Below are 15635 nucleotides of genomic sequence, written 5' to 3'. Positions count from 1 at the left end.
TTTTCGACCGTACTAACTATGTAACTATGTAACATAACATGGGGGGGGGGGTCTCCTGGCTGTTCACACAGGTGTGTCATTGCTGTACATTGACCATGCATTGCTTCTGTGGTATTGCAAAGGCAAAGACAAATGCTTCCAGCCATCCATTGCACTAATGGATTGGTCATCAGCTGGCTGTCTATGTCCCGCATCAATATAGACCAAAGTACAGAGGGTTAGGCTATGCTATTGTGCACCTACCTGATGCATCAGAAGGTGCGAGGCCCTTGCTAAATTCTGTGCACAGACTTTGAGATCTATGCTTTAGACTGTATCTAAACCTGCTCCAACATGGACTGACATTCTGGCCTACTTTCAGCCGATGCGACTTGTCTGTCGCTGAACAGTCGCTTTTTATGTATTCAGCACCTATGTATAATGTTGTAAAAATGCTCTAGAAGCTAAAGTCGCAGAAATGTCACACATATTTGGCCTGCAACTTTCTGTGCGACAAATTCAGACAGGAAAAATCAGTATAAATCCTTAGAAAATTATCCCCCAGTGTCTCCATCTGCTGGCGGTATTGAATAAGCATTGCTGCACTGATGGGGTATGCATTAGACGAAAAAAAAGAAGAAAAAGAAGAATAATACGCCCAGAAAAGAGGCGAAAAGGAGAAAAACGTAAAAAAACGTGAAAAAAAAGTAAGAGGAAGAGAAGGGAAAAAAAGGTGGAAATGGGTTTAAAAGTGATTTCGGCGGAGAAATATATATATATATATATATATATATATATATATATATATATATACGCGCACACACACACATATATATAAACGTATTCTCCGTTGAGATATTGCAGCCGCTGCTGTGTCCAGGCCCAGGAGCCTTAGCACTGTGCTGTGATGTCACTCAATACCACTGACATCACTAGGTGTAAACAACATCTCTCCTTTGCTGTGTATGTGACTATGGAGCTGTTTGGTGATGTCGTCTATTATGGCCTTCATAGAAGCAACAGGAGATTGTTGCATCCATCTAGAACCCTCAGAACTACAGTGCTATGATGTCACTCACTTCCACAGGCCTTGCAGAGTGTAAACAACAACAACCCAGCTTTGTTGTGTATGTAACCATAGGGATTTGTGATGTCACCTAGAACCTTCACAGCAGCGACAGCTTTATGAGGAGCATCAGCACTGCTCTGCCTGAGCAGAACCATCACCGCCATAGGTTGTCAAATAACCCGGATTTAACCCACACAGGTAAGTCCAATGGGGTGCAGGCATGTCCTCTATGCTTACAGCTTCCCGTGGGTGTTGGTTTGATACCGTTTGGGGACAGCCAAGGAGGCATCTGCAGGCAACAAAGGTAGGTGTGTGCTTGTGTGTGTGTTTCCTATGCAGATCCTAAGCCCAGTGTCACATGCAAGTAGGAGGAGTAAGAAGGGTTCCTGGCAAATCCGGGTTATGGATTGCATTTAAAAAGGCCCCGTGGGAGTGCAATGGGCCCCTGTCTTGCTGCTTAGCAATAATGGTATGGGTTTAGGTTCTGCTGTGTGTACTGGTGGTTGACTGCCCCCCAGCCCAGAGTGTGCATGGAAAATTGTCTGGCAGCCTCCCTGACAGCAAGCAGTGATAGTGCCCATGAAGGGGACCTTGTTGGGCCCGCCCCTTTCACGGTTATCGCTTCTCGGCCTTTTGGCTAAGATCAAGTGTAGTATCTGTTCTTATCAGTTTAATATCTGATACGTCCCCTATCTGGGGACCATATATTAAATGGATTTTTGAGAACGGGGGCCGATTTCGAAGCTTGCTTCCGTCGCCCTATGCATTGACCCGATATGGCAGTATCTTCGGGTACAGTGCACCACCCCCTTACAGGGTTAAAAAGAAAGATTCCTACTTTCATTGCTACCTGCTTGCTGGCTAGCCAGCTAGCCAGCCCTGTGGGCCTTGCTGCTGCTGCTGCTGCAGCCAAAAAACAAAAGGTGGTGCTGCTGCTGCTTCTGCTGCTTCTGCTTCTGCTTGTGTCTGGCCCCTGTTGGAGCGTCCAGGCACAGGACTTCTGCTGCTGCTGACTAAATGGCCTCCTTAATTGGATCATTTGAGTAGGCAGCACACCTGTGCAGGTAGGGCATGACATGATAGGCAGCTGCCTTGATAGCGGGTGGGTGCTGAATGTTCCTAATTGACAAAATAAGATTAATGCTTATGAAGAAATATAAAATCTCATCCCTTCCCCAATATCGCGCCACACCCCTACCCCTTAATTCCCTGGTTGAACTTGATGGACATATGTCTTTTTTCGACCGTACTAACTATGTAACTATGTAACATAACATGGGGGGGGGGGTCTCCTGGCTGTTCACACAGGTGTGTCATTACTGTACATTGACCATGCATTGCTTCTGTGGTATTGCAAAGGCAAAGACAAATGCTTCCAGCCATCCATTGCACTAATGGATTGGTCATCAGCTGGCTGTCTATGTCCCGCATCAATATAGACCAAAGTACAGAGGGTTAGGCTATGCTATTGTGCACCTACCTGATGCATCAGAAGGTGCGAGGCCCTTGCTAAATTCTGTGCACAGACTTTGAGATCTATGCTTTAGACTGTATCTAAACCTGCTCCAACATGGACTGACATTCTGGCCTACTTTCAGCCGATGCGACTTGTCTGTCGCTGAACAGTCGCTTTTTATGTATTCAGCACCTATGTATAATGTTGTAAAAATGCTCTAGAAGCTAAAGTCGCAGAAATGTCACACATATTTGGCCTGCAACTTTCTGTGCGACAAATTCAGACAGGAAAAATCAGTATAAATCCTTAGAAAATTATCCCCCAGTGTCTCCATCTGCTGGCGGTATTGAATAAGCATTGCTGCACTGATGGGGTATGCATTAGACGAAAAAAAAGAAGAAAAAGAAGAATAATACGCCCAGAAAAGAGGCGAAAAGGAGAAAAACGTAAAAAAACGTGAAAAAAAAGTAAGAGGAAGAGAAGGGAAAAAAAGGTGGAAATGGGTTTAAAAGTGATTTCGGCGGAGAAATATATATATATATATATATATATATATATATATATATATATATATATATATATACGCGCACACACACACATATATATAAACGTATTCTCCGTTGAGATATTGCAGCCGCTGCTGTGTCCAGGCCCAGGAGCCTTAGCACTGTGCTGTGATGTCACTCAATACCACTGACATCACTAGGTGTAAACAACATCTCTCCTTTGCTGTGTATGTGACTATGGAGCTGTTTGGTGATGTCGTCTATTATGGCCTTCATAGAAGCAACAGGAGATTGTTGCATCCATCTAGAACCCTCAGAACTACAGTGCTATGATGTCACTCACTTCCACAGGCCTTGCAGAGTGTAAACAACAACAACCCAGCTTTGTTGTGTATGTAACCATAGGGATTTGTGATGTCACCTAGAACCTTCACAGCAGCGACAGCTTTATGAGGAGCATCAGCACTGCTCTGCCTGAGCAGAACCATCACCGCCATAGGTTGTCAAATAACCCGGATTTAACCCACACAGGTAAGTCCAATGGGGTGCAGGCATGTCCTCTATGCTTACAGCTTCCCGTGGGTGTTGGTTTGATACCGTTTGGGGACAGCCAAGGAGGCATCTGCAGGCAACAAAGGTAGGTGTGTGCTTGTGTGTGTGTTTCCTATGCAGATCCTAAGCCCAGTGTCACATGCAAGTAGGAGGAGTAAGAAGGGTTCCTGGCAAATCCGGGTTATGGATTGCATTTAAAAAGGCCCCGTGGGAGTGCAATGGGCCCCTGTCTTGCTGCTTAGCAATAATGGTATGGGTTTAGGTTCTGCTGTGTGTACTGGTGGTTGACTGCCCCCCAGCCCAGAGTGTGCATGGAAAATTGTCTGGCAGCCTCCCTGACAGCAAGCAGTGATAGTGCCCATGAAGGGGACCTTGTTGGGCCCGCCCCTTTCACGGTTATCGCTTCTCGGCCTTTTGGCTAAGATCAAGTGTAGTATCTGTTCTTATCAGTTTTTCATGCCGGTGGACAGTAACGCCGGTATGGGGCTGGTGGGGATGGGTGCTGCATGGAGGATGCAGGTGTACCAGGGCTTTCCGGGGCTGGTTCTGAGGAATCAGCTCGACGGCTGCCCCGATGTGACCTGTTCCCTCCGGGTCTCGCCATGAGGCTGAGAGGGTCTAGAGCCGAGGTACTTTTGTGCCTCGGGGAGTGGTGACCCCGAGGTGCCGAAACTCACTGGGAGGATAGGCTCACTGAGTTGAAGCACGGGCACCATAATCTCTTCACCTTGTGGCACTCACCTCTTGATTCCCGGCCTTCTGGCTAGGATCAGAGAAATTTTTATAGATCCGGCCGGATGTCCGGGCAGTATATCTGCACACATTCACTTATTTATTTCTTTTTTGTCTCACTGTGTCACTTTTTGCGTGTTGTGTGTTCACAGGATTGGTCAGGATGCGGTAGCCCTTCTGGGTGTCCCTCCTGGCGGTCTAGGGGAGGTGTGTGTGGCCATTAGGTTCCGCACCTCCCTGCAAACACCCCGGGTACTCCTGCTTTGGCAGGGTACCTACCGTAATCGGCTCTGCGGGCAGATACCTTGGCTAACGCCAAGGGGGATGCCGGGAGCATTTGTGGTCCCCTAGTAGCTTCGGCGAAAAGGGACATCGAACCTGGAACCTCGCAGGTACCTTTTGGTCCGGAGGCGAAGGGTAAGGTTTGTTGGGGGGCCTCTCTCCTATCGGAGAAGGGCTTGCGATAGACCGCATCCTTTGTGCACGTTTTTTTAGTGTAACACGTTTGCACTTTTTCTTGCACTTTGGGTGAATCGAAAGCACGTTCCTCGGCTTTAGATAAAAAAAAAAAAAAATCTGTTCTTATCAGTTTAATATCTGATACGTCCCCTATCTGGGGACCATATATTAAATGGATTTTTGAGAACGGGGGCCGATTTCGAAGCTTGCTTCCGTTGCCCTATGCATTGACCCGATATGGCAGTATCTTCGGGTACAGTGCACCACCCCCTTACAGGGTTAAAAAGAAAGATTCCTACTTTCATTGCTACCTGCTTGCTGGCTAGCCAGCTAGCCAGCCCTGTGGGCCTTGCTGCTGCTGCTGCTGCTGCAGCCAAAAAACAAAAGGTGGTGCTGCTGCTGCTTCTGCTGCTTCTGCTTCTGCTTGTGTCTGGCCCCTGTTGGAGCGTCCAGGCACAGGACTTCTGCTGCTGCTGACTAAATGGCCTCCTTAATTGGATCATTTGAGTAGGCAGCACACCTGTGCAGGTAGGGCATGACATGATAGGCAGCTGCCTTGATAGCGGGTGGGTGCTGAATGTTCCTAATTGACAAAATAAGATTAATGCTTATGAAGAAATATAAAATCTCATCCCTTCCCCAATATCGCGCCACACCCCTACCCCTTAATTCCCTGGTTGAACTTGATGGACATATGTCTTTTTTCGACCGTACTAACTATGTAACTATGTAACATAACATGGGGGGGGGGGTCTCCTGGCTGTTCACACAGGTGTGTCATTGCTGTACATTGACCATGCATTGCTTCTGTGGTATTGCAAAGGCAAAGACAAATGCTTCCAGCCATCCATTGCACTAATGGATTGGTCATCAGCTGGCTGTCTATGTCCCGCATCAATATAGACCAAAGTACAGAGGGTTAGGCTATGCTATTGTGCACCTACCTGATGCATCAGAAGGTGCGAGGCCCTTGCTAAATTCTGTGCACAGACTTTGAGATCTATGCTTTAGACTGTATCTAAACCTGCTCCAACATGGACTGACATTCTGGCCTACTTTCAGCCGATGCGACTTGTCTGTCGCTGAACAGTCGCTTTTTATGTATTCAGCACCTATGTATAATGTTGTAAAAATGCTCTAGAAGCTAAAGTCGCAGAAATGTCACACATATTTGGCCTGCAACTTTCTGTGCGACAAATTCAGACAGGAAAAATCAGTATAAATCCTTAGAAAATTATCCCCCAGTGTCTCCATCTGCTGGCGGTATTGAATAAGCATTGCTGCACTGATGGGGTATGCATTAGACGAAAAAAAAGAAGAAAAAGAAGAATAATACGCCCAGAAAAGAGGCGAAAAGGAGAAAAACGTAAAAAAACGTGAAAAAAAAGTAAGAGGAAGAGAAGGGAAAAAAAGGTGGAAATGGGTTTAAAAGTGATTTCGGCGGAGAAATATATATATATATATATATATATATATATATATATATATATATACGCGCACACACACACATATATATAAACGTATTCTCCGTTGAGATATTGCAGCCGCTGCTGTGTCCAGGCCCAGGAGCCTTAGCACTGTGCTGTGATGTCACTCAATACCACTGACATCACTAGGTGTAAACAACATCTCTCCTTTGCTGTGTATGTGACTATGGAGCTGTTTGGTGATGTCGTCTATTATGGCCTTCATAGAAGCAACAGGAGATTGTTGCATCCATCTAGAACCCTCAGAACTACAGTGCTATGATGTCACTCACTTCCACAGGCCTTGCAGAGTGTAAACAACAACAACCCAGCTTTGTTGTGTATGTAACCATAGGGATTTGTGATGTCACCTAGAACCTTCACAGCAGCGACAGCTTTATGAGGAGCATCAGCACTGCTCTGCCTGAGCAGAACCATCACCGCCATAGGTTGTCAAATAACCCGGATTTAACCCACACAGGTAAGTCCAATGGGGTGCAGGCATGTCCTCTATGCTTACAGCTTCCCGTGGGTGTTGGTTTGATACCGTTTGGGGACAGCCAAGGAGGCATCTGCAGGCAACAAAGGTAGGTGTGTGCTTGTGTGTGTGTTTCCTATGCAGATCCTAAGCCCAGTGTCACATGCAAGTAGGAGGAGTAAGAAGGGTTCCTGGCAAATCCGGGTTATGGATTGCATTTAAAAAGGCCCCGTGGGAGTGCAATGGGCCCCTGTCTTGCTGCTTAGCAATAATGGTATGGGTTTAGGTTCTGCTGTGTGTACTGGTGGTTGACTGCCCCCCAGCCCAGAGTGTGCATGGAAAATTGTCTGGCAGCCTCCCTGACAGCAAGCAGTGATAGTGCCCATGAAGGGGACCTTGTTGGGCCCGCCCCTTTCACGGTTATCGCTTCTCGGCCTTTTGGCTAAGATCAAGTGTAGTATCTGTTCTTATCAGTTTAATATCTGATACGTCCCCTATCTGGGGACCATATATTAAATGGATTTTTGAGAACGGGGGCCGATTTCGAAGCTTGCTTCCGTCGCCCTATGCATTGACCCGATATGGCAGTATCTTCGGGTACAGTGCACCACCCCCTTACAGGGTTAAAAAGAAAGATTCCTACTTTCATTGCTACCTGCTTGCTGGCTAGCCAGCTAGCCAGCCCTGTGGGCCTTGCTGCTGCTGCTGCTGCAGCCAAAAAACAAAAGGTGGTGCTGCTGCTGCTTCTGCTGCTTCTGCTTCTGCTTGTGTCTGGCCCCTGTTGGAGCGTCCAGGCACAGGACTTCTGCTGCTGCTGACTAAATGGCCTCCTTAATTGGATCATTTGAGTAGGCAGCACACCTGTGCAGGTAGGGCATGACATGATAGGCAGCTGCCTTGATAGCGGGTGGGTGCTGAATGTTCCTAATTGACAAAATAAGATTAATGCTTATGAAGAAATATAAAATCTCATCCCTTCCCCAATATCGCGCCACACCCCTACCCCTTAATTCCCTGGTTGAACTTGATGGACATATGTCTTTTTTCGACCGTACTAACTATGTAACTATGTAACATAACATGGGGGGGGGGGTCTCCTGGCTGTTCACACAGGTGTGTCATTGCTGTACATTGACCATGCATTGCTTCTGTGGTATTGCAAAGGCAAAGACAAATGCTTCCAGCCATCCATTGCACTAATGGATTGGTCATCAGCTGGCTGTCTATGTCCCGCATCAATATAGACCAAAGTACAGAGGGTTAGGCTATGCTATTGTGCACCTACCTGATGCATCAGAAGGTGCGAGGCCCTTGCTAAATTCTGTGCACAGACTTTGAGATCTATGCTTTAGACTGTATCTAAACCTGCTCCAACATGGACTGACATTCTGGCCTACTTTCAGCCGATGCGACTTGTCTGTCGCTGAACAGTCGCTTTTTATGTATTCAGCACCTATGTATAATGTTGTAAAAATGCTCTAGAAGCTAAAGTCGCAGAAATGTCACACATATTTGGCCTGCAACTTTCTGTGCGACAAATTCAGACAGGAAAAATCAGTATAAATCCTTAGAAAATTATCCCCCAGTGTCTCCATCTGCTGGCGGTATTGAATAAGCATTGCTGCACTGATGGGGTATGCATTAGACGAAAAAAAAGAAGAAAAAGAAGAATAATACGCCCAGAAAAGAGGCGAAAAGGAGAAAAACGTAAAAAAACGTGAAAAAAAAGTAAGAGGAAGAGAAGGGAAAAAAAGGTGGAAATGGGTTTAAAAGTGATTTCGGCGGAGAAATATATATATATATATATATATATATATATATATATATATATATATATACGCGCACACACACACATATATATAAACGTATTCTCCGTTGAGATATTGCAGCCGCTGCTGTGTCCAGGCCCAGGAGCCTTAGCACTGTGCTGTGATGTCACTCAATACCACTGACATCACTAGGTGTAAACAACATCTCTCCTTTGCTGTGTATGTGACTATGGAGCTGTTTGGTGATGTCGTCTATTATGGCCTTCATAGAAGCAACAGGAGATTGTTGCATCCATCTAGAACCCTCAGAACTACAGTGCTATGATGTCACTCACTTCCACAGGCCTTGCAGAGTGTAAACAACAACAACCCAGCTTTGTTGTGTATGTAACCATAGGGATTTGTGATGTCACCTAGAACCTTCACAGCAGCGACAGCTTTATGAGGAGCATCAGCACTGCTCTGCCTGAGCAGAACCATCACCGCCATAGGTTGTCAAATAACCCGGATTTAACCCACACAGGTAAGTCCAATGGGGTGCAGGCATGTCCTCTATGCTTACAGCTTCCCGTGGGTGTTGGTTTGATACCGTTTGGGGACAGCCAAGGAGGCATCTGCAGGCAACAAAGGTAGGTGTGTGCTTGTGTGTGTGTTTCCTATGCAGATCCTAAGCCCAGTGTCACATGCAAGTAGGAGGAGTAAGAAGGGTTCCTGGCAAATCCGGGTTATGGATTGCATTTAAAAAGGCCCCGTGGGAGTGCAATGGGCCCCTGTCTTGCTGCTTAGCAATAATGGTATGGGTTTAGGTTCTGCTGTGTGTACTGGTGGTTGACTGCCCCCCAGCCCAGAGTGTGCATGGAAAATTGTCTGGCAGCCTCCCTGACAGCAAGCAGTGATAGTGCCCATGAAGGGGACCTTGTTGGGCCCGCCCCTTTCACGGTTATCGCTTCTCGGCCTTTTGGCTAAGATCAAGTGTAGTATCTGTTCTTATCAGTTTAATATCTGATACGTCCCCTATCTGGGGACCATATATTAAATGGATTTTTGAGAACGGGGGCCGATTTCGAAGCTTGCTTCCGTCGCCCTATGCATTGACCCGATATGGCAGTATCTTCGGGTACAGTGCACCACCCCCTTACAGGGTTAAAAAGAAAGATTCCTACTTTCATTGCTACCTGCTTGCTGGCTAGCCAGCTAGCCAGCCCTGTGGGCCTTGCTGCTGCTGCTGCTGCTGCAGCCAAAAAACAAAAGGTGGTGCTGCTGCTGCTTCTGCTGCTTCTGCTTCTGCTTGTGTCTGGCCCCTGTTGGAGCGTCCAGGCACAGGACTTCTGCTGCTGCTGACTAAATGGCCTCCTTAATTGGATCATTTGAGTAGGCAGCACACCTGTGCAGGTAGGGCATGACATGATAGGCAGCTGCCTTGATAGCGGGTGGGTGCTGAATGTTCCTAATTGACAAAATAAGATTAATGCTTATGAAGAAATATAAAATCTCATCCCTTCCCCAATATCGCGCCACACCCCTACCCCTTAATTCCCTGGTTGAACTTGATGGACATATGTCTTTTTTCGACCGTACTAACTATGTAACTATGTAACATAACATGGGGGGGGGGGGTCTCCTGGCTGTTCACACAGGTGTGTCATTGCTGTACATTGACCATGCATTGCTTCTGTGGTATTGCAAAGGCAAAGACAAATGCTTCCAGCCATCCATTGCACTAATGGATTGGTCATCAGCTGGCTGTCTATGTCCCGCATCAATATAGACCAAAGTACAGAGGGTTAGGCTATGCTATTGTGCACCTACCTGATGCATCAGAAGGTGCGAGGCCCTTGCTAAATTCTGTGCACAGACTTTGAGATCTATGCTTTAGACTGTATCTAAACCTGCTCCAACATGGACTGACATTCTGGCCTACTTTCAGCCGATGCGACTTGTCTGTCGCTGAACAGTCGCTTTTTATGTATTCAGCACCTATGTATAATGTTGTAAAAATGCTCTAGAAGCTAAAGTCGCAGAAATGTCACACATATTTGGCCTGCAACTTTCTGTGCGACAAATTCAGACAGGAAAAATCAGTATAAATCCTTAGAAAATTATCCCCCAGTGTCTCCATCTGCTGGCGGTATTGAATAAGCATTGCTGCACTGATGGGGTATGCATTAGACGAAAAAAAAGAAGAAAAAGAAGAATAATACGCCCAGAAAAGAGGCGAAAAGGAGAAAAACGTAAAAAAACGTGAAAAAAAAGTAAGAGGAAGAGAAGGGAAAAAAAGGTGGAAATGGGTTTAAAAGTGATTTCGGCGGAGAAATATATATATATATATATATATATATATATATATATATATATATACGCGCACACACACACATATATATAAACGTATTCTCCGTTGAGATATTGCAGCCGCTGCTGTGTCCAGGCCCAGGAGCCTTAGCACTGTGCTGTGATGTCACTCAATACCACTGACATCACTAGGTGTAAACAACATCTCTCCTTTGCTGTGTATGTGACTATGGAGCTGTTTGGTGATGTCGTCTATTATGGCCTTCATAGAAGCAACAGGAGATTGTTGCATCCATCTAGAACCCTCAGAACTACAGTGCTATGATGTCACTCACTTCCACAGGCCTTGCAGAGTGTAAACAACAACAACCCAGCTTTGTTGTGTATGTAACCATAGGGATTTGTGATGTCACCTAGAACCTTCACAGCAGCGACAGCTTTATGAGGAGCATCAGCACTGCTCTGCCTGAGCAGAACCATCACCGCCATAGGTTGTCAAATAACCCGGATTTAACCCACACAGGTAAGTCCAATGGGGTGCAGGCATGTCCTCTATGCTTACAGCTTCCCGTGGGTGTTGGTTTGATACCGTTTGGGGACAGCCAAGGAGGCATCTGCAGGCAACAAAGGTAGGTGTGTGCTTGTGTGTGTGTTTCCTATGCAGATCCTAAGCCCAGTGTCACATGCAAGTAGGAGGAGTAAGAAGGGTTCCTGGCAAATCCGGGTTATGGATTGCATTTAAAAAGGCCCCGTGGGAGTGCAATGGGCCCCTGTCTTGCTGCTTAGCAATAATGGTATGGGTTTAGGTTCTGCTGTGTGTACTGGTGGTTGACTGCCCCCCAGCCCAGAGTGTGCATGGAAAATTGTCTGGCAGCCTCCCTGACAGCAAGCAGTGATAGTGCCCATGAAGGGGACCTTGTTGGGCCCGCCCCTTTCACGGTTATCGCTTCTCGGCCTTTTGGCTAAGATCGGGGTTTATTGCCTCGGTCGGCGCTGAGGGTGCGAGTGAACTGCGCCGCGACTAGCTGCGTAGGTGATCAAGACTGTGGTACTCGTTACCGACAGATTTGGAAAGATGGCTGGATCCAACATGTCTGCAGTGGAGAAGACCGTACGCATCAAGGTGCTAACCACGGATCGTCTAAGAAACAGCATTGAATACATCGGCCATACCATTGTGGAGCGACTGGCAGGATTTTCCTTGAGCGACCTCTTTTGTGTCCAGGAGAACAAGCGCCAAGGTATTTATGACGTGTCCTTCTTATATGATGCTGACTGCCAGAACTTTTATGAGTGCTTAAAACGGAACAGTGGAAGTGAGGTTTTGCGGGATGTGTCCTTTTATCCCCTTTTTGAAATGGGGACAAAGACTTTGTTTATTCACATGTACAATCCGTTTGTTGATGTCTCTATGATTAAGAACTTCTTGAGCATCTATTGTGAGTCTATTGCTGGTGGTACTAAGCAGACAAGCAGCATTGGTGTATTTAATGGCACGTATAAGTTCTTTGTGAAGTTGCGGCTTGATGGAGATTGCATTGGAGGCGTTAAGCACCCTCCGGCGAACTTTACCATTGCTGGTTTCAGAGGTTATCTCTATTACTACGGACAGCCATCTTTCTGTAGAAATTGTCTATTGTTTGGACATGTGAAGGAGGCCTGCCCTGGCAGTAAGAAATGCAGGAACTGTAAGCAACCGGGGCATGAGGCGGGTGCATGTCCACACCCGAGGACCTGTGACCTATGTGGGGAAGCTGGCCATGTGTACAAGAACTGTCCAGTGTTGAAGAGGAGGGAGGAGGAGAGGAGAATGGAAGAGGAAATGGTGGAGAGGAGGAGGGCAGCTGCAGCTGCGGCTGCAGTGGTTCCTGCAAGAGAGAGCGTTATTATTGGAGAGGTACAGAGTCCTGTGGTGGTAGAGGAGCAAGTGAAGGTGGTGGAGGAGCAAGTGGTGGTGGAGGAGGAGCAAATGGCGGTGCAAGTGGAAGAAGGGGAGATTGAGGATGCTCCCAGTCCCCCGGCTGAGGAGTCGCCGCAAATTGAAGAGTGGTCTTCTTCTGAGGGTGAAGACCGTGAGGAGAGACATAGAGAGAGAGAGGATGACTTTGATCTTTTTCGTCCCCCCAAGAAGACGGCCAGGAAGCTTTCTGGTGGACAGATGGAGTCGACGCTGGTGGCTACGGACAATCGGTATCAACCGCTATCTGAGAGCGACATGGATGCGTGCTCTGCGGGAGAAGCTTCTCCCACACCGCTGAGGAAAGCTACCTAAATAACTTTCTTCTTTTCTGTCAAATTCTTCCTTAGGGTTGTTAAGATGGTGGTATGTCTTTTTTAGTCGGTTCTATAAACGTTAGAGTCTTTAGAAGTAAAGTCAGAAGGACAGTAATTTTGGAGGACTTGGCAGGGAAAAAAGCGGACATTATTTGTTTGCAGGAATGTGGGCTAAATGATATTCCGGGGAAGGGAGAATGGGCTTATGGTCCTGCTGTTTGGTCGGTGTCTGGGCATAATAGGAATGATGGGGTAGGGGTGCTTTTTAAGAGCTTTAAGTTTGAAGTTTGTAGTTATGTGGTAATAGAGGAGGGGAGGTGTATCATGGTGGAGGTTAAGGTGCAGGGGGTTAAATTTAGGTTGATAAATGTGTATGCGCCGGTAAGGAGGGAGGAGCGGGTGGGGTTGTTGGAGGTAATTAAGAGGTTTCTGCCGGGTAAAATACCTTTGGTGTGGGTGGGGGATTTCAACTGTGAAATTGAGGGGAATGTGGATGTATCTGGGAATATTCTTAAAAGTATGGTGTGTGACTTTAAGTTAAAGGATGTGGCTGAAGCGTGTGGAGTGTGTCCTTTGTTAGATACATATTATTCTGATAGTGGAAGTCATAGTTCCAGACTTGATATGTGTTTTGTGTCTAAGGGTGTGTTATGTAAGAATTATATGCAAGAAAAAGTAGGATATTCAGATCATGAGTATGTGTGTTGTGAGTTAGTATTGGATGCAGATTGTGTGAGTGGGAGGGGTGTATGGAAATTAAATGTTAAATTGTTGGAAGTGGAAGGAGTGTATGATAGATATGTTAATAAGTATAGGGGTTGGTGTAAGAAAAAGAACGATTTTCCTGATATATTGTGTTGGTGGGAATGGGTTAAGGGTCAAACAAAAGTTTTCTTTAAAAGAGAGGGATATAAGCGGAATGCTGGGAGGAAGAAGAAGTATGAATGGTTGAATAAAAGATTGGTGTTTCTCAATAAGTTAAAGAAGTATGGCTGGAGTGTGGGTGAGCAGATTGAGGTTGTGAAGAGTGATCTAAAAAATTGGTTGAATGAGAAAGGTAAAGAGTTGATGTATCAAGCAAAACTTGATAAGTTAGAGAAAGATGAGAAATGTTCAAGATATTTCTTTAAAAAAGTTATTGGGAAGAGAGAGGATATGGTAAGAGTGTATGATGATGATGGCTGTCTGGTTAAAGGTAAAGCTGTGTTGGGAGTGGTTAAAAATTTTTATGAAGAGTTGTATGCGGTAAAAGATTGTGAAGAGGACTTGCAGGATGAAGTGTTGAGAGTGCTTGATAAGAGGGTGGATGGTAGTGAATATGGGACTCTGATGAGAGAGATTGGAGAGGAGGAAGTGAAGAGGACTGTGGATGGTATGTCAAGAAATAAAACGCCTGGAGAGGATGGGTTGCCTGTTGAATTTTATGCTTGGATTTGGGATGTTGTGAAGGATGATTTGGTGGAAGTGTATAGGTATATGTGGAGGAATGAGAGAATGGTGGAAAGTATGAAGAGTGGAGTGGTTGTGTTGATTTATAAGAAAGGTGATGTGAATGATGTGAGGAATTGGAGGCCGATAACTTTGTTGAATGTAGATTATAAGGTGTTTGCTAAAATAATTACAAATAGGATGAGAGATGTGGTTGAGCAGGTGATTGGAGAAGAACAAGTGTGTGGAGTGCCTGGGAGAAGAATAAATGAAAATTTGTGTTTGTTGAGAGATTTGTTATGGGATAGTATGAGTAGGAAACAGGAGGTTAGAGTGATGTCGATAGATTTTGAAAAGGCGTTTGATCGTCTGTCACATAGGTTTTTGTTTAGAGTATTAGTGAGAATGGGATTCCCGGGTGATTTTGTAAATGTTGTAAGGATGCTGTATGATGGAGTTTATAGTAAGGTTTTGATAAATGGTTGGATGTCTGAGAAGGTGAAAGTATGTTCTGGTGTAAGGCAGGGTTGTCCGTTGTCCCCTATGGCTTTTATATGTGCTATGGAGCCATTATTAGAGATGTTGCGGCGGGATAAGTGTGTTAGAGGGTTAAAAATTCCAGGGAGTGGTGGGAGAGAAGTCAAAGTTTTGGCCTACATGGATGATGTGTGTATTTTGGGAGAGTCTGTGGCTGTTATGAGAAGGGCAAAGTTACTAGTTGGATTGTTTTGTGGAGCGTCTGGGTTTAAGGTGAATTGGGACAAAAGTGAGTATAAATGTTTTGGTAGTATGCAAGGAAGTGAGGATGTGGGTATGAAGAATATTGAAGGTGGTATTCAGGTTTTAGGTGTTAAAATGGATGAAAGATTGGATGGGAGAGAAAGTTGGGATGATGTAGAGAAGAGAGTGTCCAAAAAATTGAGTCTTTGGAGGTTGAGAGATTTGTCTATGGTTGGGAAAGTGCTGGTTGTGAAAAGTGTAATATTGCCTATTTTATTGTATGTGGCAATAGTGTTTCCGCCAAGTTATATGGTTTTAAGGAAGTTAAAAAGAATTTTGTTTGTGTTTTTTTGGGGTACAAAAGTGGAAAGAGTGAGGAGAGAAGTTGTGATGAAGGATGGTAGTAAGGGTGGAATGGGATTTCCAAATCTAGATGTGTATTTGGGGGTGAATGTGGT

General features: G+C 45.6%; 4 non-coding genes and 1 pseudogene across 4 annotated transcripts; all 5 read left to right on the top strand.

Moving 5' to 3' along the window:
- Nucleotides 1–1665: 1665 nt before the first annotated feature.
- On the top strand, nt 1666–1856 carry LOC130308092 (U2 spliceosomal RNA). The gene has a single exon (XR_008857143.1). It is a non-coding gene; the product is annotated as a U2 spliceosomal RNA (small nuclear RNA).
- A 2104-nt stretch (nt 1857–3960) lies between these two features.
- Nucleotides 3961–4148, top strand: LOC130308115 (U2 spliceosomal RNA). Its single transcript, XR_008857163.1, has one exon. It is a non-coding gene; the product is annotated as a U2 spliceosomal RNA (small nuclear RNA).
- A 693-nt stretch (nt 4149–4841) lies between these two features.
- Nucleotides 4842–5022, top strand: LOC130308113 (U2 spliceosomal RNA; annotated as a pseudogene).
- Nucleotides 5023–7119: 2097 nt separating this feature from the next.
- Nucleotides 7120–7310, top strand: LOC130308091 (U2 spliceosomal RNA). The gene has a single exon (XR_008857142.1). It is a non-coding gene; the product is annotated as a U2 spliceosomal RNA (small nuclear RNA).
- A 2098-nt stretch (nt 7311–9408) lies between these two features.
- On the top strand, nt 9409–9599 carry LOC130308090 (U2 spliceosomal RNA). The gene has a single exon (XR_008857141.1). It is a non-coding gene; the product is annotated as a U2 spliceosomal RNA (small nuclear RNA).
- Nucleotides 9600–15635: the final 6036 nt, after the last annotated feature.

The sequence above is a fragment of the Hyla sarda genome, unplaced genomic scaffold (assembly GCF_029499605.1).
Source record: "Hyla sarda isolate aHylSar1 unplaced genomic scaffold, aHylSar1.hap1 scaffold_1461, whole genome shotgun sequence".
NCBI classification, from domain to species: Eukaryota; Metazoa; Chordata; class Amphibia; order Anura; family Hylidae; genus Hyla; species Hyla sarda.
This window is presented reverse-complemented; position numbering and strand designations above follow the sequence as displayed.